General features: G+C 45.9%; 1 long non-coding RNA gene across 1 annotated transcript in view; it reads left to right on the top strand.

Annotated features, from left to right (window-relative positions):
- LOC146058835 (uncharacterized) overlaps positions 1-23,881 on the top strand; it is a 120,513-nt gene extending 96,632 nt beyond the window's left edge. Inside the window, exon 3 of the long non-coding RNA XR_014469989.1 lies at positions 23,743-23,881. This is a non-coding gene — a long non-coding RNA (uncharacterized LOC146058835). The remainder of the gene's footprint in view (positions 1-23,742) is intronic.
- Positions 23,882-24,517: the final 636 nt, after the last annotated feature.

The raw sequence follows: 24,517 nt of genomic DNA, 5'->3' as shown, positions 1-24,517 counted from the left end.
GTTTTGCAAAAGGCCTATCAAGGGAATGACCTGGCTCAAGCTGGCAGTGTCAGAACTAACTTTGCGTGTAGCAGCCTCAAAGGGCTGCAGGATCTTGCACACCACGGAAATTATTCTCCACTGAGCTTGACTCAGGTGCATTCCCGTTCCTCTCCCTATGTCATAGGTCGAGGTGTAGGTTTGGATGGCCTTTTGCTGCTCCTCCATCCGCTGAAGCATATAGAGGGTGGAATTCCACCTCGTGACCACCTCTTGCTTCAGCTGATGGCAGGGCAAATTTAGCTTTTCTTGCAAGTCTTGCAATGTCCTGCACGCACTTGCAGAATGGCAAAAATGTCCACAAATTTTACGAACAACTGACAACATCTCTTGAACACCCCTGTCCTTTTTCAAGAAATGGTGCACCACCAAATTTACTGTGTGAGCAAAACATGGGACATGTTGGAATTCGCCCACATGTAATGCACTCACAATATTGGTGGCATTGTCGGATACCACAAATCCCGAGGAGAGTCCAAGTGGGGTAAGCCATTGCGCAATGACTTCCCGTAGTTTTTCTAGGAGGTTTTCCGCTGTGTGCCTTTTACTGAAACCGGTGATACACAGTGTAGCCTGCCTCTGAATAGCAATGGGAGATGATGTTGCTGCTGCTGCTACTGTTGGTGCTGCTGCTGAAGGCAATACATCCACCCAGTGAGCAGTCACAGACATGTAGTCTTTTGTTTGCCCTGTTCCGCTTGTCCACATATCCGTGGTTAAGTGGACAGTGGGTACAGAGGCATTTTTAAGGACAGTAACAACGCTTTTAATGTCCGTGTACAGTCTGGGTATTGCCTTCCTGGAGAAGTGAAACCTAGATGGAATTTGGTAACGGGGACACAGGATCTCTAGCAACTGGGTAAAACCCACATAATTATTTGCGGATACTGGATGCACGTCTATTACCAACATAGTTGTTATGGCGTCAGTAATACGCTGTGCAACGGGGTGACTGCTGGCATACTTCATCCCCCTTTCAAAGGATTGATTTACAGTCAGTTGCTTGGCTAAGTGATCAGGACTAGCATTCCTGGTCCCCTTCCTGGAAGCAGCAGCAGAAGCAACAGGTGTAGCTGTTAAGGATGCTTCTGAGGAATCCAGGATAGGAGAGGATTCAGTCAGGATCATGACATTGGGTGCAGGACTACTTCCCAATCCCATAATCTCTGAGGATGGGGATGATGCAGTTGTTTGAGGAGATTGCAGGACCTTGGATTTAACAGAGAAAGGGGAGCAGGACGGTGACGCTGGGCGGGCTGCTACATGTTTGTTCACAGTTTCTTTTGACAAAAACTTCTGATGGATGCGCTGCAAATGACGTAACAGTGAGGAGGTCCCAAGGTGCTGCACGTCCTCTACTTACAATAGCTTTGCAAACGCTACACATATCTTGACAGTTGTTGTCCGGATTTGGGTAGAAATAATTCCATACATACGAGGTGGATTTTGCCCTGGCATGACAATGGGCTATTCCACACCCCGGACAACAACTGTCTCCGTCGGTGCCTTAAAACAAACAACATCATCCTTAACATCGTCATCATCCGCATTCCTCTGTGTGCCAGCATCACCAACAGAATCCACATCCTCATCCAATTCCTCAGAAGCATCCTCAATAACCAGGTCAAAATCTTGACTGGGGATGCTATTGCACACACTTGCAGAGGGCATGCAAATGGTGGAATGAACCTCCTCTTCACAAACAGTATTTGAAAGGTCCGGCTCACATATGGCATCCGCGGACACACTTAGACTCTCCTCTGGGATTTGTGACATTTGTGAACTCGCCTTTGTCTTAAAAACTTTCATTCTTTTTTTTGTAGTAGCACAGGCCTGGCCAACCTGTGGCTCTCCAGATGTTGTCAAACTACAAATCCCATCATGCCTCACCACAGTTTTGCTATAAGGGAGTGTTAAAATTGTGGCAAGGGATGCTGGGATTTGCAGTTTCACAACATCTGGAGAGCCACAGGATGGCCTGTCCTGTAGTAGCAGCAGGGCTACCATCATTCTTCTGACGCTGTACCATCAGTCAGAAACAAAGGCCAAGGCCGTAGCCTTTCCTTCCCACTGCGTGTGATGAACGGCATATTGCCAATTTTATTTTTCTCCGCACGTGACTTAATTTTTTTTTTTTATGGACCATTGTAAAATGAGATTTCTGCTTTGCTTTTACATGGCCTCTAGGCCTTTGACCATCGGCCTTGCCATCATGAATCTTACTGGTGGTAGCAGCTTCAGAAGTTTTATCAGGTTGCTGATCTCCCACTATTTCCTCCCCCATCATCCTCCAAAAATTAGTTTTTTTTTTAATACTTTTATTTATTTTTCTGATTTTTTACACTGGACACAGCCTGTGACACTGGACACTGCCCCTGGTCACTGGACACTGCCCCTGGACACAGCCCGTTACACTGGATATATGTCGTCACACTGGACACAGGATATATGTCGTCACAGTGGACACTGGATATATGTCGTCACACTGGACACAGGATATACTGTATGTCGTCACACTGGACACAGGATATATGTCGTCACACTGGACAATGGATATATGTCGTCACAGTGGACACAGAATATATGTCGTCACACTGGACACAGGATATATGTCGTCACACTGGACACAGGATATATGTCGTCACACGGGACACAGGATATATGTCGTCACACGGGACACAGGATATATGTCGTCACAGTGGACACAGGATATATGTCGTCACACTGGACACAGGATATATGTCGTCACACTGGACACAGGATATATGTCGTCACACGGGACACAGGATATATGTCGTCACACTGGACACAGGATATATGTCGTCACACTGGACACAGGATATATGTCGTCACACTGGACACAGGATATATGTCGTCACACTGGAGACTGGATATATGTCATGCTGGACACAGGATATATGCCGGCACACATTACATGTCACACTGGACACAGGATATATGTTGTGACTTGTGACACTGGACACAGGATATATTGTCGTCACACTGGCCACTGGATATATGTCGTCACACTGGACACAGGATATATGTCGTCACACTGGACACAGGATATATGTCGTCATACTGGACACAGGATATATGTCGTCACACTGGACACAGGATATATGTCGTCACAATGGACACAGGATATATGTCGTCACACTGGACACAGGCTATATGTCGTCACACTGGACACAGGATATATGTCGTCACACTGGAGACTGGATATATGTCGTCACACTGGACATTGGATATATGTCGTCACACCGGACACTGGATATATGTCGTCACACTGGACAATGGATATATGTCGTCACACTGGACAATGGATATATGTCGTCACACTGGACACAGGCTATATGTCGTCACACTGGACACAGGATATATGTCGTCACACTGGACACAGGATATATGTCGTCACACTGGACACAGGATATATGTCGTCACACTGGACACAGGATATATGTAGTCACACTGGACACAGAATATATGTCGTCACACTGGACACAGGATATATGTCGTCACACTGGACACAGGATATATGTCGTTACACTGGACACAGGATATATGTCGTCACACTGGACACAGGATATATGTCGTCACAGTGGACACTGGATATATGTCGTCACAGTGGACACAGGATATATGTCGTCACACTGGACAATGGATATATGTCACGCTGGACACAGGATATATGCCGGCACACATTACATGTCACACTGGACACAGGATATATGTTGTGACTTGTGACACAGGACACAGGATATATTGTCGTCACACTGGCCACTGGATATATGTCGTCACACTGGACACAGGATATATGTCGTCACACTGGACACTGGATATATGTCGTCACAGTGGACACAGGATATATGTCATCACACTGGACACAGGATAAATGTCGTCACACTGGACACTGGATATATGTCGTCACACTGGACACTGGATATATGTCGTCTCACTGGACACAGTATATATGTCGTCACACTGGACACAGGATATATGTCGTCACACTGGACACAGGATATATGTAGTCACACTGGACACAGGATATATGTCGTCACACTGGAGACTGGATATATGTCGTCACACTGGACACTGGATATTTGTCGTCACACTGGACACTGGATATATATCGTCACACTGGACAATGGATATATGTCGTCACACTGGACACAGGATATATGTCGTCACACTGGACAAAGGATATATGTCGTCACACTGGACACAGGATATATGTCGTCACACTGGACACAGGATATATTGTCGTCACACTGGACACAGGATATATGTCGTTACACTGGACACTGGATATATGTCGTCACAGTGGACACAGGATATATGTCGTCACACTGGACAATGGATATATGCACAGTTTAACAAACCAATCATTTCAGCGACAGGGACTTCAGCGGCAGGGACTGTCAACTGTGGCTGAAATGATTGGTTTGTTTGGGCCCCCACAAAAAATAAATGGCAATGGGCATTGCACAAACTGGCTTTACAAGATGTCATCCTCAGCATCAGATTCCTCAGCCTCATCCTCTTCTTCACACACAATTAATTCGTCGTCGCTGGAATCAACCAATACAGGAGGACTGTGTGTATTAGGAGGACGTAAGTGCTGGTGAAGGAGGTCAAGTTCGTGGAATTTGAAATTCATTTTTATGAACATCATCTTCTCCACGTTTTGTGGAAGTAACCTCCTACGCCAGTGGTTCCCATACTGTGTGCCTAGGCTCCCCGGGGTGCCTCGGAGCACTTGCAGGGGTGCCTCAGGTTGGTGGTCCAGAACCAATTCAAATTATTTATGGCCAATGAAACAGGCAAAATCAGTGCTTGGGGCTTCCAGTTATAAAATATGTGGGGAAACAGAAGCGAACTGTGTTCCTCACCACATAACTGGACATAAAAGCACAACTTATTTCTGTTAATTTTTAATTTTTTTTTATTCTTGGTAACAAAATTTGGCCTAGGGGTGCCCTGAAAAATATTCTGATACTTTAGGGTGCCGTGATATAAAAAAGTTTGGGAACCTCTGTCCTACGCCGATCGCTTACAAGGTTCCCAGCTGCGCTGAAGACTCTCTCAGAATATACACTGGAGGGTGGACAACTTAAGTAAAGCAAAGCCAGTTTGTGCAAAGGACGCCACATTGCCTTTTTTTCTTGCCAATAATGGAATGGACAATCTGACATACCTATATCAATGCTATCGGCAAAGTAGTCATCCACCATTCTATCAATTGTGATAGCATCATAGTCAGTAGCAGTCGACATGTCCATTATGCTAGGAAGCTCCTTCAGTCCGGACCAGATGTCAAATATATTTCCGGACTGAATAGCAGTGGGTCTCTTAGGAAAATTTAGCTTTTTCCTCGCAACCCCAGTGGTAGAAATTGAAGGAGAAGTTGTGTGCCTGCCACTTTCCGCTTCAGCTGACAAATTTTGGAGCAAGAGGTCTTTGCACCTCTGCAGATTTGTTCCCATTGGTAACAAATACACAATGTAAGACTTAAACCTAGGATCCAGTATTGTCGCCAAAATATAATGATCTAATTGTAAGAGATTGACGACCCTTGGATCCTTGCTAAGTGAACTAATTGCGTGATCCACTAGTCCTACATATTTAGCAGATTCACTCTGCTTCAACTCCTCCTTCAATTTCGCCAACTGGTTTTGCAAAAGGCCTATCAAGGGAATGACCTGGCTCAAGCTGGCAGTGTCAGAACTAACTTTGCGTGTAGCAGCCTCAAAGGGCTGCAGGATCTTGCACACCACGGAAATTATTCTCCACTGAGCTTGACTCAGGTGCATTCCCGTTCCTCTCCCTATGTCATAGGTCGAGGTGTAGGTTTGGATGGCCTTTTGCTGCTCCTCCATCCGCTGAAGCATATAGAGGGTGGAATTCCACCTCGTGACCACCTCTTGCTTCAGCTGATGGCAGGGCAAATTTAGCTTTTCTTGCAAGTCTTGCAATGTCCTGCACGCACTTGCAGAATGGCAAAAATGTCCACAAATTTTACGAACAACTGACAACATCTCTTGAACACCCCTGTCCTTTTTCAAGAAATGGTGCACCACCAAATTTACTGTGTGAGCAAAACATGGGACATGTTGGAATTCGCCCACATGTAATGCACTCACAATATTGGTGGCATTGTCGGATACCACAAATCCCGAGGAGAGTCCAAGTGGGGTAAGCCATTGCGCAATGACTTCCCGTAGTTTTTCTAGGAGGTTTTCCGCTGTGTGCCTTTTACTGAAACCGGTGATACACAGTGTAGCCTACCTCTGAATAGCAATGGGAGATGATGTTGCTGCTGCTGCTACTGTTGGTGCTGCTGCTGAAGGCAATACATCCACCCAGTGAGCAGTCACAGACATGTAGTCTTTTGTTTGCCCTGTTCCGCTTGTCCACATATCCGTGGTTAAGTGGACAGTGGGTACAGAGGCATTTTTAAGGACAGTAACAACGCTTTTAATGTCCGTGTACAGTCTGGGTATTGCCTTCCTGGAGAAGTGAAACCTAGATGGAATTTGGTAACGGGGACACAGGATCTCTAGCAACTGGGTAAAACCCACATAATTATTTGCGGATACTGGATGCACGTCTATTACCAACATAGTTGTTATGGCGTCAGTAATACGCTGTGCAACGGGGTGACTGCTGGCATACTTCATCCCCCTTTCAAAGGATTGATTTACAGTCAGTTGCTTGGCTAAGTGATCAGGACTAGCATTCCTGGTCCCCTTCCTGGAAGCAGCAGCAGAAGCAACAGGTGTAGCTGTTAAGGATGCTTCTGAGGAATCCAGGATAGGAGAGGATTCAGTCAGGATCATGACATTGGGTGCAGGACTACTTCCCAATCCCATAATCTCTGAGGATAGGGATGATGCAGTTGTTTGAGGAGATTGCAGGACCTTGGATTTAACAGAGAAAGGGGAGCAGGACGGTGACGCTGGGCGGGCTGCTACATGTTTGTTCACAGTTTCTTTTGACAAAAACTTCTGATGGATGCGCTGCAAATGACGTAACAGTGAGGAGGTCCCAAGGTGCTGCACGTCCTCTACTTACAATAGCTTTGCAAACGCTACACATATCTTGACAGTTGTTGTCCGGATTTGGGTAGAAATAATTCCATACATACGAGGTGGATTTTGCCCTGGCATGACAATGGGCTATTCCACACCCCGGACAACAACTGTCTCCGTCGGTGCCTTAAAACAAACAACATCATCCTTAACATCGTCATCATCCGCATTCCTCTGTGTGCCAGCATCACCAACAGAATCCACATCCTCATCCAATTCCTCAGAAGCATCCTCAATAACCAGGTCAAAATCTTGACTGGGGATGCTATTGCACACACTTGCAGAGGGCATGCAAATGGTGGAATGAACCTCCTCTTCACAAACAGTATTTGAAAGGTCCGGCTCACATATGGCATCCGCGGACACACTTAGACTCTCCTCTGGGATTTGTGACATTTGTGAACTCGCCTTTGTCTTAAAAACTTTCATTCTTTTTTTTGTAGTAGCACAGGCCTGGCCAACCTGTGGCTCTCCAGATGTTGTCAAACTACAAATCCCATCATGCCTCACCACAGTTTTGCTATAAGGGAGTGTTAAAATTGTGGCAAGGGATGCTGGGATTTGCAGTTTCACAACATCTGGAGAGCCACAGGATGGCCTGTCCTGTAGTAGCAGCAGGGCTACCATCATTCTTCTGACGCTGTACCATCAGTCAGAAACAAAGGCCAAGGCCGTAGCCTTTCCTTCCCACTGCGTGTGATGAACGGCATATTGCCAATTTTATTTTTCTCCGCACGTGACTTAATTTTTTTTTTTATGGACCATTGTAAAATGAGATTTCTGCTTTGCTTTTACATGGCCTCTAGGCCTTTGACCATCGGCCTTGCCATCATGAATCTTACTGGTGGTAGCAGCTTCAGAAGTTTTATCAGGTTGCTGATCTCCCACTATTTCCTCCCCCATCATCCTCCAAAAATTAGTTTTTTTTTTAATACTTTTATTTATTTTTCTGATTTTTTACACTGGACACAGCCTGTGACACTGGACACTGCCCCTGGTCACTGGACACTGCCCCTGGACACAGCCCGTTACACTGGATATATGTCGTCACACTGGACACAGGATATATGTCGTCACAGTGGACACTGGATATATGTCGTCACACTGGACACAGGATATACTGTATGTCGTCACACTGGACACAGGATATATGTCGTCACACTGGACAATGGATATATGTCGTCACAGTGGACACAGAATATATGTCGTCACACTGGACACAGGATATATGTCGTCACACTGGACACAGGATATATGTCGTCACACGGGACACAGGATATATGTCGTCACACGGGACACAGGATATATGTCGTCACAGTGGACACAGGATATATGTCGTCACACTGGACACAGGATATATGTCGTCACACTGGACACAGGATATATGTCGTCACACGGGACACAGGATATATGTCGTCACACTGGACACAGGATATATGTCGTCACACTGGACACAGGATATATGTCGTCACACTGGAGACTGGATATATGTCATGCTGGACACAGGATATATGCCGGCACACATTACATGTCACACTGGACACAGGATATATGTTGTGACTTGTGACACTGGACACAGGATATATTGTCGTCACACTGGCCACTGGATATATGTCGTCACACTGGACACAGGATATATGTCGTCACACTGGACACAGGATATATGTCGTCATACTGGACACAGGATATATGTCGTCACACTGGACACAGGATATATGTCGTCACAATGGACACAGGATATATGTCGTCACACTGGACACAGGCTATATGTCGTCACACTGGACACAGGATATATGTCGTCACACTGGAGACTGGATATATGTCGTCACACTGGACATTGGATATATGTCGTCACACCGGACACTGGATATATGTCGTCACACTGGACAATGGATATATGTCGTCACACTGGACACAGGATATATGTCGTCACACTGGACACAGGCTATATGTCGTCACACTGGACACAGGATATATGTCGTCACACTGGACACAGGATATATGTCGTCACACTGGACACAGGATATATGTCGTCACACTGGACACAGGATATATGTAGTCACACTGGACACAGAATATATGTCGTCACACTGGACACAGGATATATGTCGTCACACTGGACACAGGATATATGTCGTTACACTGGACACAGGATATATGTCGTCACACTGGACACAGGATATATGTCGTCACAGTGGACACTGGATATATGTCGTCACAGTGGACACAGGATATATGTCGTCACACTGGACAATGGATATATGTCACGCTGGACACAGGATATATGCCGGCACACATTACATGTCACACTGGACACAGGATATATGTTGTGACTTGTGACACAGGACACAGGATATATTGTCGTCACACTGGCCACTGGATATATGTCGTCACACTGGACACAGGATATATGTCGTCACACTGGACACTGGATATATGTCGTCACAGTGGACACAGGATATATGTCATCACACTGGACACAGGATAAATGTCGTCACACTGGACACTGGATATATGTCGTCACACTGGACACTGGATATATGTCGTCTCACTGGACACAGTATATATGTCGTCACACTGGACACAGGATATATGTCGTCACACTGGACACAGGATATATGTAGTCACACTGGACACAGGATATATGTCGTCACACTGGAGACTGGATATATGTCGTCACACTGGACACTGGATATTTGTCGTCACACTGGACACTGGATATATATCGTCACACTGGACAATGGATATATGTCGTCACACTGGACACAGGATATATGTCGTCACACTGGACAAAGGATATATGTCGTCACACTGGACACAGGATATATGTCGTCACACTGGACACAGGATATATTGTCGTCACACTGGACACAGGATATATGTCGTTACACTGGACACTGGATATATGTCGTCACAGTGGACACAGGATATATGTCGTCACACTGGACAATGGATATATGCACAGTTTAACAAACCAATCATTTCAGCGACAGGGACTTCAGCGGCAGGGACTGTCAACTGTGGCTGAAATGATTGGTTTGTTTGGGCCCCCACAAAAAATAAATGGCAATGGGCATTGCACAAACTGGCTTTACAAGATGTCATCCTCAGCATCAGATTCCTCAGCCTCATCCTCTTCTTCACACACAATTAATTCGTCGTCGCTGGAATCAACCAATACAGGAGGACTGTGTGTATTAGGAGGACGTAAGTGCTGGTGAAGGAGGTCAAGTTCGTGGAATTTGAAATTCATTTTTATGAACATCATCTTCTCCACGTTTTGTGGAAGTAACCTCCTACGCCAGTGGTTCCCATACTGTGTGCCTAGGCTCCCCGGGGTGCCTCGGAGCACTTGCAGGGGTGCCTCAGGTTGGTGGTCCAGAACCAATTCAAATTATTTATGGCCAATGAAACAGGCAAAATCAGTGCTTGGGGCTTCCAGTTATAAAATATGTGGGGAAACAGAAGCGAACTGTGTTCCTCACCACATAACTGGACATAAAAGCACAACTTATTTCTGTTAATTTTTAATTTTTTTTATTCTTGGTAACAAAATTTGGCCTAGGGGTGCCCTGAAAAATATTCTGATACTTTAGGGTGCCGTGATATAAAAAAGTTTGGGAACCTCTGTCCTACGCCGATCGCTTACAAGGTTCCCAGCTGCGCTGAAGACTCTCTCAGAATATACACTGGAGGGTGGACAACTTAAGTAAAGCAAAGCCAGTTTGTGCAAAGGACGCCACATTGCCTTTTTTTCTTGCCAATAATGGAATGGACAATCTGACATACCTATATCAATGCTATCGGCAAAGTAGTCATCCACCATTCTATCAATTGTGATAGCATCATAGTCAGTAGCAGTCGACATGTCCATTATGCTAGGAAGCTCCTTCAGTCCGGACCAGATGTCAAATATATTTCCGGACTGAATAGCAGTGGGTCTCTTAGGAAAATGTAGCTTTTTCCTCGCAACCCCAGTGGTAGAAATTGAAGGAGAAGTTGTGTGCCTGCCACTTTCCGCTTCAGCTGACAAATTTTGGAGCAAGAGGTCTTTGCACCTCTGCAGATTTGTTCCCATTGGTAACAAATACACAATGTAAGACTTAAACCTAGGATCCAGTATTGTCGCCAAAATATAATGATCTAATTGTAAGAGATTGACGACCCTTGGATCCTTGCTAAGTGAACTAATTGCGTGATCCACTAGTCCTACATATTTAGCAGATTCACTCTGCTTCAACTCCTCCTTCAATTTCGCCAACTGGTTTTGCAAAAGGCCTATCAAGGGAATGACCTGGCTCAAGCTGGCAGTGTCAGAACTAACTTTGCGTGTAGCAGCCTCAAAGGGCTGCAGGATCTTGCACACCACGGAAATTATTCTCCACTGAGCTTGACTCAGGTGCATTCCCGTTCCTCTCCCTATGTCATAGGTCGAGGTGTAGGTTTGGATGGCCTTTTGCTGCTCCTCCATCCGCTGAAGCATATAGAGGGTGGAATTCCACCTCGTGACCACCTCTTGCTTCAGCTGATGGCAGGGCAAATTTAGCTTTTCTTGCAAGTCTTGCAATGTCCTGCACGCACTTGCAGAATGGCAAAAATGTCCACAAATTTTACGAACAACTGACAACATCTCTTGAACACCCCTGTCCTTTTTCAAGAAATGGTGCACCACCAAATTTACTGTGTGAGCAAAACATGGGACATGTTGGAATTCGCCCACATGTAATGCACTCACAATATTGGTGGCATTGTCGGATACCACAAATCCCGAGGAGAGTCCAAGTGGGGTAAGCCATTGCGCAATGACTTCCCGTAGTTTTTCTAGGAGGTTTTCCGCTGTGTGCCTTTTACTGAAACCGGTGATACACAGTGTAGCCTGCCTCTGAATAGCAATGGGAGATGATGTTGCTGCTGCTGCTACTGTTGGTGCTGCTGCTGAAGGCAATACATCCACCCAGTGAGCAGTCACAGACATGTATTCTTTTGTTTGCCCTGTTCCGCTTGTCCACATATCCGTGGTTAAGTGGACAGTGGGTACAGAGGCATTTTTAAGGACAGTAACAACGCTTTTAATGTCCGTGTACAGTCTGGGTATTGCCTTCCTGGAGAAGTTAACCTAGATGGAATTTGGTAACGGGGACACAGGATCTCTAGCAACTGGGTAAAACCCACATAATTATTTGCGGATACTGGATGCACGTCTATTACCAACATAGTTGTTATGGCGTCAGTAATACGCTGTGCAACGGGGTGACTGCTGGCATACTTCATCCCCCTTTCAAAGGATTGATTTACAGTCAGTTGCTTGGCTAAGTGATCAGGACTAGCATTCCTGGTCCCCTTCCTGGAAGCAGCAGCAGAAGCAACAGGTGTAGCTGTTAAGGATGCTTCTGAGGAATCCAGGATAGGAGAGGATTCAGTCAGGATCATGACATTGGGTGCAGGACTACTTCCCAATCCCATAATCTCTGAGGATGGGGATGATGCAGTTGTTTGAGGAGATTGCAGGACCTTGGATTTAACAGAGAAAGGGGAGCAGGACGGTGACGCTGGGCGGGCTGCTACATGTTTGTTCACAGTTTCTTTTGACAAAAACTTCTGATGGATGCGCTGCAAATGACGTAACAGTGAGGAGGTCCCAAGGTGCTGCACGTCCTCTACTTACAATAGCTTTGCAAACGCTACACATATCTTGACAGTTGTTGTCCGGATTTGGGTAGAAATAATTCCATACATACGAGGTGGATTTTGCCCTGGCATGACAATGGGCTATTCCACACCCCGGACAACAACTGTCTCCGTCGGTGCCTTAAAACAAACAACATCATCCTTAACATCGTCATCATCCGCATTCCTCTGTGTGCCAGCATCACCAACAGAATCCACATCCTCATCCAATTCCTCAGAAGCATCCTCAATAACCAGGTCAAAATCTTGACTGGGGATGCTATTGCACACACTTGCAGAGGGCATGCAAATGGTGGAATGAACCTCCTCTTCACAAACAGTATTTGAAAGGTCCGGCTCACATATGGCATCCGCGGACACACTTAGACTCTCCTCTGGGATTTGTGACATTTGTGAACTCGCCTTTGTCTTAAAAACTTTCATTCTTTTTTTTGTAGTAGCACAGGCCTGGCCAACCTGTGGCTCTCCAGATGTTGTCAAACTACAAATCCCATCATGCCTCACCACAGTTTTGCTATAAGGGAGTGTTAAAATTGTGGCAAGGGATGCTGGGATTTGCAGTTTCACAACATCTGGAGAGCCACAGGATGGCCTGTCCTGTAGTAGCAGCAGGGCTACCATCATTCTTCTGACGCTGTACCATCAGTCAGAAACAAAGGCCAAGGCCGTAGCCTTTCCTTCCCACTGCGTGTGATGAACGGCATATTGCCAATTTTATTTTTCTCCGCACGTGACTTAATTTTTTTTTTTATGGACCATTGTAAAATGAGATTTCTGCTTTGCTTTTACATGGCCTCTAGGCCTTTGACCATCGGCCTTGCCATCATGAATCTTACTGGTGGTAGCAGCTTCAGAAGTTTTATCAGGTTGCTGATCTCCCACTATTTCCTCCCCCATCATCCTCCAAAAATTAGTTTTTTTTTTAATACTTTTATTTATTTTTCTGATTTTTTACACTGGACACAGCCTGTGACACTGGACACTGCCCCTGGTCACTGGACACTGCCCCTGGACACAGCCCGTTACACTGGATATATGTCGTCACACTGGACACAGGATATATGTCGTCACAGTGGACACTGGATATATGTCGTCACACTGGACACAGGATATACTGTATGTCGTCACACTGGACACAGGATATATGTCGTCACACTGGACAATGGATATATGTCGTCACAGTGGACACAGGATATATGTCGTCACACTGGACACAGGATATATGTCGTCACACTGGACACAGGATATATGTCGTCACACGGGACACAGGATATATGTCGTCACACGGGACAATGGATATATGTCGTCACACCGGACACTGGATATATGTCGTCACACTGGACAATGGATATATGTCGTCACACTGGACACAGGATATATGTCGTCACACGGGACACAGGATATATGTCGTCACACTGGACACAGGATATACTGTATGTCGTCACACTGGACACAGGATATATGTCGTCACACTGGACAATGGATATATGTCGTCACAGTGGACACAGGATATATGTCGTCACACTGGACACAGGATATATGTCGTCACACTGGACACAGGATATATGTCATCACACGGGACACAGGATATATGTCGTCACACGGGACACAGGATATATGTCGTCACAGTGGACACAGGATATATGTCGTCACACTGGACACAGGATATATGTCGTCACACTGGACACAGGATATATGTCGTCACACGGGACACAGGATATATGTCGTCACACTGGACACAGGATATATGTCGTCACACTGGACACAGGATATATGTCGTCACACTGGAGACTGGATATATGTCATGCTGGACACAGGATATATGCCGGCACACATTACATGTCACACTGGACACAGGATATATGTTGTGACTTGTGACACTGGACACAGGATATATTGTCGTCACACTGGCCACTGGATATATGTCGTCACACTGGACACAGGATATATGTCGTCACACTGGACACAGGATATATGTCGTCATACTGGACACAGGATATATGTCGTCACACTGGACACAGGATATATGTCGTCACAATGGACACAGGATATATGTCGTCACACTGGACACAGGCTATATGTCGTCACACTGGACACAGGATATATGTCGTCACACTGGAGACTGGATATATGTCGTCACACTGGACATTGGATATATGTCGTCACACCGGACACTGGATATATGTCGTCACACTGGACAATGGATATATGTCGTCACACTGGACACAGGATATATGTCGTCACACTGGACTCAGGCTATATGTCATCACACTGGACACAGGATATATGTCGTCACACTGGACACAGGATATATGTCGTCACACTGGACACAGGATATATGTCGTCACACTGGACACAGGATATATGTAGTCACACTGGACACAGAATATATGTCGTCACACTGGACACAGGATATATGTCGTCACACTGGACACAGGATATATGTCGTTACACTGGACACAGGATATATGTCGTCACACTGGACACAGGATATATGTCGTCACAGTGGACACTGGATATATGTCGTCACAGTGGACACAGGATATATGTCGTCACACTGGACAATGGATATATGTCACGCTGGACACAGGATATATGCCGGCACACATTACATGTCACACTGGACACAGGATATATGTTGTGACTTGTGACACAGGACACAGGATATATTGTCGTCACACTGGCCACTGGATATATGTCGTCACACTGGACACAGGATATATGTCGTCACACTGGACACTGGATACATGTCGTCACAGTGGACACAGGATATATGTCATCACACTGGACACAGGATAAATGTCGTCACACTGGACACTGGATATATGTCGTCACACTGGACACTGGATATATGTCGTCTCACTGGACACAGTATATATGTCGTCACACTGGACACAGGATATATGTCGTCACACTGGACACAGGATATATGTAGTCACACTGGACACAGGATATATGTCGTCACACTGGAGACTGGATATATGTCGTCACACTGGACACTGGATATTTGTCGTCACACTGGACACTGGATATATATCGTCACACTGGACAATGGATATATGTCGTCACACTGGACACAGGATATATGTCGTCACACTGGACAAAGGATATATGTCGTCACACTGGACACAGGATATATGTCGTCACACTGGACACAGGATATATTGTCGTCACACTGGACACAGGATATATGTCGTTACACTGGACACTGGATATATGTCGTCACAGTGGACACAGGATATATGTCGTCACACTGGACAATGGATATATGCACAGTTTAACAAACCAATCATTTCAGCGACAGGGACTTCAGCGGCAGGGACTGTCAACTGTGGCTGAAATGATTGGTTTGTTTGGGCCCCCACAAAAAATAAATGGCAATGGGCATTGCACAAACTGGCTTTACAAGATGTCATCCTCAGCATCAGATTCCTCAGCCTCATCCTCTTCTTCACACACAATTAATTCGTCGTCGCTGGAATCAACCAATACAGGAGGACTGTGTGTATTAGGAGGACGTAAGTGCTGGTGAAGGAGGTCAAGTTCGTGGAATTTGAAATTCATTTTTATGAACATCATCTTCTCCACGTTTTGTGGAAGTAACCTCCTACGCCAGTGGTTCCCATACTGTGTGCCTAGGCTCCCCGGGGTGCCTCGGAGCACTTGCAGGGGTGCCTCAGGTTGGTGGTCCAGAACCAATTCAAATTATTTATGGCCAATGAAACAGGCAAAATCAGTGCTTGGGGCTTCCAGTTATAAAATATGTGGGGAAACAGAAGCGAACTGTGTTCCTCACCACATAACTGGACATAAAAGCACAACTTATTTCTGTTAATTTTTAATTTTTTTTATTCTTGGTAACAAACTTTGGCCTAGGGGTGCCCTGAAAAATATTCTGATACTTTAGGGTGCCGTGATATAAAAAAGTTTGGGAACCTCTGTCCTACGCCGATCGCTTACAAGGTTCCCAGCTGCGCTGAAGACTCTCTCAGAATATACACTGGAGGGTGGACAACTTAAGTAAAGCAAAGCCAGTTTGTGCAAAGGACGCCACATTGCCTTTTTTTCTTGCCAATAATGGAATGGACAATCTGACATACCTATATCAATGCTATCGGCAAAGTAGTCATCCACCATTCTATCAATTGTGATAGCATCATAGTCAGTAGCAGTCGACATGTCCATTATGCTAGGAAGCTCCTTCAGTCCGGACCAGATGTCAAATATATTTCCGGACTGAATAGCAGTGGGTCTCTTAGGAAAATTTAGCTTTTTCCTCGCAACCCCAGTGGTAGAAATTGAAGGAGAAGTTGTGTGCCTGCCACTTTCCGCTTCAGCTGACAAATTTTGGAGCAAGAGGTCTTTGCACCTCTGCAGATTTGTTCCCATTGGTAACAAATACACAATGTAAGACTTAAACCTAGGATCCAGTATTGTCGCCAAAATATAATGATCTAATTGTAAGAGATTGACGACCCTTGGATCCTTGCTAAGTGAACTAATTGCGTGATCCACTAGTCCTACATATTTAGCAGATTCACTCTGCTTCAACTCCTCCTTCAATTTCGCCAACTGGTTTTGCAAAAGGCCTATCAAGGGAATGACCTGGCTCAAGCTGGCAGTGTCAGAACTAACTTTGCGTGTAGCAGCCTCAAAGGGCTGCAGGATCTTGCACACCACGGAAATTATTCTCCACTGAGCTTGACTCAGGTGCATTCCCGTTCCTCTCCCTATGTCATAGGTCGAGGTGTAGGTTTGGATGGCCTTTTGCTGCTCCTCCATCCGCTGAAGCATATAGAGGGTGGAATTCCACCTCGTGACCACCTCTTGCTTCAGCTGATGGCAGGGCAAATTTAGCTTTTCTTGCAAGTCTTGCAATGTCCTGCACGCACTTGCAGAATGGCAAAAATGTCCACAAATTTTACGAACAACTGACAACATCTCTTGAACACCCCTGTCCTTTTTCAAGAAATGGTGCACCACCAAATTTACTGTGTGAGCAAAACATGGGACATGTTGGAATTCGCCCACATGTAATGCACTCACAATATTGGTGGCATTGTCGGATACCACAAATCCCGAGGAGAGTCCAAGTGGGGTAAGCCATTGCGCAATGACTTCCCGTAGTTTTTCTAGGAGGTTTTCCGCTGTGTGTCTTTTACTGAAACCGGTGATACACAGTGTAGCCTGCCTCTGAATAGCAATGGGAGATGATGTTGCTGCTGCTGCTACTGTTGGTGCTGCTGCTGAAGGCAATACATCCACCCAGTGAGCAGTCACAGACATGTAGTCTTTTGTTTGCCCTGTTCCGCTTGTCCACATATCCGTGGTTAAGTGGACAGTGGGTACAGAGGCATTTTTAAGGACAGTAACAACGCTTTTAATGTCCGTGTACAGTCTGGGTATTGCCTTCCTGGAGAAGTGAAACCTAGATGGAATTTGGTAACGGGGACACAGGATCTCTAGCAACTGGGTAAAACCCACATAATTATTTGCGGATACTGGATGCACGTCTATTACCAACATAGTTGTTATGGCGTCAGTAATACGCTGTGCAACGGGGTGACTGCTGGCATACTTCATCCCCCTTTCAAAGGATTGATTTACAGTCAGTTGCTTGGCTAAGTGATCAGGACTAGCATTCCTGGTCCCCTTCCTGGAAGCAGCAGCAGAAGCAACAGGTGTAGCTGTTAAGGATGCTTCTGAGGAATCCAGGATAGGAGAGGATTCAGTCAGGATCATGACATTGGGTGCAGGACTACTTCCCAATCCCATAATCTCTGAGGATGGGGATGATGCAGTTGTTTGAGGAGATTGCAGGACCTTGGATTTAACAGAGAAAGGGGAGCAGGACGGTGACGCTGGGCGGGCTGCTACATGTTTGTTCACAGTTTCTTTTGACAAAAACTTCTGATGGATGCGCTGCAAATGACGTAACAGTGAGGAGGTCCCAAGGTGCTGCACGTCCTCTACTTACAATAGCTTTGCAAACGCTACACATATCTTGACAGTTGTTGTCCGGATTTGGGTAGAAATAATTCCATACATACGAGGTGGATTTTGCCCTGGCATGACAATGGGCTATTCCACACCCCGGACAACAACTGTCTCCGTCGGTGCCTTAAAACAAACAACATCATCCTTAACATCGTCATCATCCGCATTCCTCTGTGTGCCAGCATCACCAACAGAATCCACATCCTCATCCAATTCCTCAGAAGCATCCTCAATAACCAGGTCAAAATCTTGACTGGGGATGCTATTGCACACACTTGCAGAGGGCATGCAAATGGTGGAATGAACCTCCTCTTCACAAACAGTATTTGAAAGGTCCGGCTCACATATGGCATCCGCGGACACACTTAGACTCTCCTCTGGGATTTGTGACATTTGTGAACTCGCCTTTGTCTTAAAAACTTTCATTCTTTTTTTTGTAGTAGCACAGGCCTGGCCAACCTGTGGCTCTCCAGATGTTGTCAAACTACAAATCCCATCATGCCTCACCACAGTTTTGCTATAAGGGAGTGTTAAAATTGTGGCAAGGGATGCTGGGATTTGCAGTTTCACAACATCTGGAGAGCCACAGGATGGCCTGTCCTGTAGTAGCAGCAGGGCTACCATCATTCTTCTGACGCTGTACCATCAGTCAGAAACAAAGGCCAAGGCCGTAGCCTTTCCTTCCCACTGCGTGTGATGAACGGCATATTGCCAATTTTATTTTTCTCCGCACGTGACTTAATTTTTTTTTTTATGGACCATTGTAAAATGAGATTTCTGCTTTGCTTTTACATGGCCTCTAGGCCTTTGACCATCGGCCTTGCCATCATGAATCTTACTGGTGGTAGCAGCTTCAGAAGTTTTATCAGGTTGCTGATCTCCCACTATTTCCTCCCCCATCATCCTCCAAAAATTAGTTTTTTTTTTAATACTTTTATTTATTTTTCTGATTTTTTACACTGGACACAGCCTGTGACACTGGACACTGCCCCTGGTCACTGGACACTGCCCCTGGACACAGCCCGTTACACTGGATATATGTCGTCACACTGGACACAGGATATATGTCGTCACAGTGGACACTGGATATATGTCGTCACACTGGACACAGGATATACTGTATGTCGTCACACTGGACACAGGATATATGTCGTCACACTGGACAATGGATATATGTCGTCACAGTGGACACAGGATATATGTCGTCACACTGGACACAGGATATATGTCGTCACACTGGACACAGGATATATGTCGTCACACGGGACACAGGATATATGTCGTCACACGGGACACAGGATATATGTCGTCACAGTGGACACAGGATATATGTCGTCACACTGGACACAGGATATATGTCGTCACACTGGACACAGGATATATGTCGTCACATGGGACACAGGATATATGTCGTCACACTGGACACAGGATATATGTCGTCACACTGGACACAGGATATATGTCGTCACACTGGAGACTGGATATATGTCATGCTGGACACAGGATATATGCCGGCACACATTACATGTCACACTGGACACAGGATATATGTTGTGACTTGTGACACTGGACACAGGATATATTGTCGTCACACTGGCCACTGGATATATGTCGTCACACTGGACACAGGATATATGTCGTCACACTGGACACAGGATATATGTCGTCATACTGGACACAGGATATATGTCGTCACACTGGACACAGTATATATGTCGTCACAATGGACACAGGATATATGTCGTCACACTGGACACAGGCTATATGTCGTCACACTGGACACAGGATATATGTCGTCACACTGGAGACTGGATATATGTCGTCACACTGGACATTGGATATATGTCGTCACACCGGACACTGGATATATGTCGTCACACTGGACAATGGATATATGTCGTCACACTGGACACAGGATATATGTCGTCACACTGGACACAGGCTATATGTCGTCACACTGGACACAGGATATATGTCGTCACACTGGACACAGGATATATGTCGTCACACTGGACACAGGATATATGTCGTCACACTGGACACAGGATATATGTAGTCACACTGGACACAGAATATATGTCGTCACACTGGACACAGGATATATGTCGTCACACTGGACACAGGATATATGTCGTTACACTGGACACAGGATATATGTCGTCACACTGGACACAGGATATATGTCGTCACACTGGACACAGGATATATGTCGTCACAGTGGACACTGGATATATGTCGTCACAGTGGACACAGGATATATGTCGTCACACTGGACAATGGATATATGTCACGCTGGACACAGGATATATGCCGGCACACATTACATGTCACACTGGACACAGGATATATGTTGTGACTTGTGACACAGGACACAGGATATATTGTCGTCACACTGGCCACTGGATATATGTCGTCACACTGGACACAGGATATATGTCGTCACACTGGACACTGGATATATGTCGTCACAGTGGACACAGGATATATGTCATCACACTGGACACAGGATAAATGTCGTCACACTGGACACTGGATATATGTCGTCACACTGGACACTGGATATATGTCGTCTCACTGGACACAGTATATATGTCGTCACACTGGACACAGGATATATGTCGTCACACTGGACACAGGATATATGTAGTCACACTGGACACAGGATATATGTCGTCACACTGGAGACTGGATATATGTCGTCACACTGGACACTGGATATTTGTCGTCACACTGGACACTGGATATTTGTCGTCACACTGGACACTGGATATATGTCGTCACACTGGACACAGGATATATGTCGTCACACTGGACACAGGATATATGTCGTCACACTGGACACAGGATATATGTCGTCACACTGGACACAGGATATATTGTCGTCACACTGGACACAGGATATATGTCGTTACACTGGACACTGGATATATGTCGTCACAGTGGACACAGGATATATGTCGTCACACTGGACAATGGATATATGTCACGCTGGACACAGGATATATGCCGGCACACATTACATGTCACACTGGACACAGGATATATGTTGTGACTTGTGACACTGGACACATTGTCGTCACACTGGCCACTGGATATATGTCGTCACACTGGACACAGGATATATGTTGTCACACTGGACACTGGATATATGTCATCACACTGGACACTGGATATATGTCGTCACACTGGACAATGGATATATGTCACGCTGGACACAGGATATATGCCGGCACACATTACATGTCACACTGGACACAGGATATATGTTGTGACTTGTGACACTGGACACAGGATATATTGTCGTCACACTGGCCACTGGATATATGTCGTCACACTGGACACAGGATATATGTCGTCACACTGGACACAGGATATGTCGTCAGTCGTCACACAGGACAGGACACAGGATATATGTCGTGAGTGACTCGTGACACTGGACAATGGATAAGATATAGGCCGTCACACTGGACACAGCCCCTTGTATTACTGCAGCCCCTGTACACAGTGTACTACTCAGCAGCACTGCAGCCCCTGCGTGTGAGCACTGCAGCACTGAGTTAGTTAGTTAAATCACAAAAAACACAGGGTTCAGGGCTAAATAAATCACAACACAGGGCTTAGGGCTAAATAAATCACAACAGGGCACGGGCCACAGGACAGCCCCTGGACAGTGGACACTGCAGCCCCTGCGTGTGAGCACTGCAGCACCTAGTTAGTTAAATCACACTACAGGGCTCAGGCCTATAAACAGTCACTGACTCTCAAGTCTACAACACAGGGCAGTGAGGGCACAGGGCAGGTCACGGAGCACAGCACAGGGCAGTGAGGGCACAGGGCAGGTCACGGAGCACAGCACAGGGCAGTGAGGGCACAGGGCAGGTCACGGAGCACAGCACAGGGCAGTGAGGGCACAGGGCAGGTCACGGAGCACAGCACAGGGCAGTAAGGGCACAGGGCAGGTCACGGAGCACAGCACGGAGCACATGGCACGGAGCACAGCACAGGGCAGTGAGGGCACATGTCAGGTTCGGAGCATATGGCACAGAGCACAGCACGGAGCACACGGAGCTTCCCAACCACCCTCTCCCCTCTCCAAGATTGGAGTGAAGATGGCGGGGCGTGCGTGCGTCTTTTATAAGATCCCGCTCCCGCGAGAATCCGACAGCGCGATGATGACGTTCGGCCTCGTTATTGGTCCGGAATTCAGGCGGGAACTCCCGAGCCGGCTCGGATCTGGCCCGGATCCCCGATATTCGGATCTGTCGGATCTCGGGGATCCGGACCAGCTCATCTCTAATAGTAACACATATGGTAAACAAAGCTGCTGAACTCGTACTTCAATACACATACCTCCCAACTTCTGTCCGGAGGAAATAGGGACACTCGCGCGGCAAAGCCGCGCGAGCGCCCGAAAAGGGGGCGGGGCGTATGCAAATGAGGGTGTGGCTTATGCTAATTAGCCGCAACCTCATTTTCATACGAGAATAGACGCTGTGCGCATGCGCACAGCGTCTATTCTACTAGATTGGGGGGTCTCCCAACTGCCACCCCCCGCAGCGGGACAATGCCTGCCGCGGGTGGGACGTCGGGACAGGACCCGAAAATCGGGACTGTCCCGACGGAATCGTGACAGTTGGGAGGTATGAATACATCCTACCCACTGATTTGGATGAATTTAAAATTGAACTTGTAAATGTATCCCTTGTTCTCTTATGACAGTGTGAATGTCCTCAATTTGTTTTGTTGTCAATTCAAGTTTCTTCAAACATCGTTTGTCATTTTAATTGATCAAATACAACTTACAAATACAAGTTTTACATCACCCAATTAGTCTCTATCATACCTGCTGCTCAGAATTCCATACTGTATAAATTACATTTTGATTTACTAGTACTTTGCTGACAATAACGTTTTCTCTCTGGTGTAGGGAAGAAGAAAGCAACAATGAGATTGAGAAAAGGGAGATACAACAGGACCAACCTGGAGTTATATTTGAGAGGAGACTTTGTATACCTTATATCATTCCGTGCTAAGATTTGCTAAACTTGTGCACACTGCCAAGTTTTCACTTTCTGATAAATTGATCTACAGCATTAAAATACAAGCATAACTAATATGGCATTATGTGTGGTCTTCCATTTATTTGTTACATTGATGCTGGCAGAGCGTAAATTAATCTAAGTTGCACGAAGGCAAGTTGCAGTTTGTCACCAGTCACCTATGCGTATCATCCCAGAATCCAGCAGCATTGCTTGCTCAGCACAGGCTGAGTAATACCAGGCAGGAGCTACCTGTTCCCTATTACAGATGTTATCAGGGCTTCTGGTATATGGTCAATTAACCCTTTGAGTGCCTAGTGAATTTGTCAAAATAGGTGTAAAAATTGGCAAGCAAACATTTTATTCATCATAATGATCTGTAATGTTTACTTTATTAAGGAAATATAATCTTTTTTTACACAACATTTGTTATTTGAATATATAACTAATGTGAGTGATGCTGGCATTTTTAGCAGATATTTTGCACATCTCTCACAGACATTTTGGCGCTAAAAGGAGTTAACTACAGGTGCAACCCTAGTCTCCATTGCAAGTGCGTTGATCACACTTGGATCCCGCTGTAAATCACACAGGTCCTGTTTTACATGCATGTGCTCCTTCAGGGCTTGGACCTCGGAGGCTGGAGTGTCCATTGCCTCTGGA

The sequence above is a fragment of the Crinia signifera genome, chromosome 2, assembly GCF_055691185.1.
Source record: "Crinia signifera chromosome 2, ASM5569118v1, whole genome shotgun sequence".
In the NCBI taxonomy this organism is placed as follows: domain Eukaryota; kingdom Metazoa; phylum Chordata; class Amphibia; order Anura; family Myobatrachidae; genus Crinia; species Crinia signifera.
This window is presented reverse-complemented; position numbering and strand designations above follow the sequence as displayed.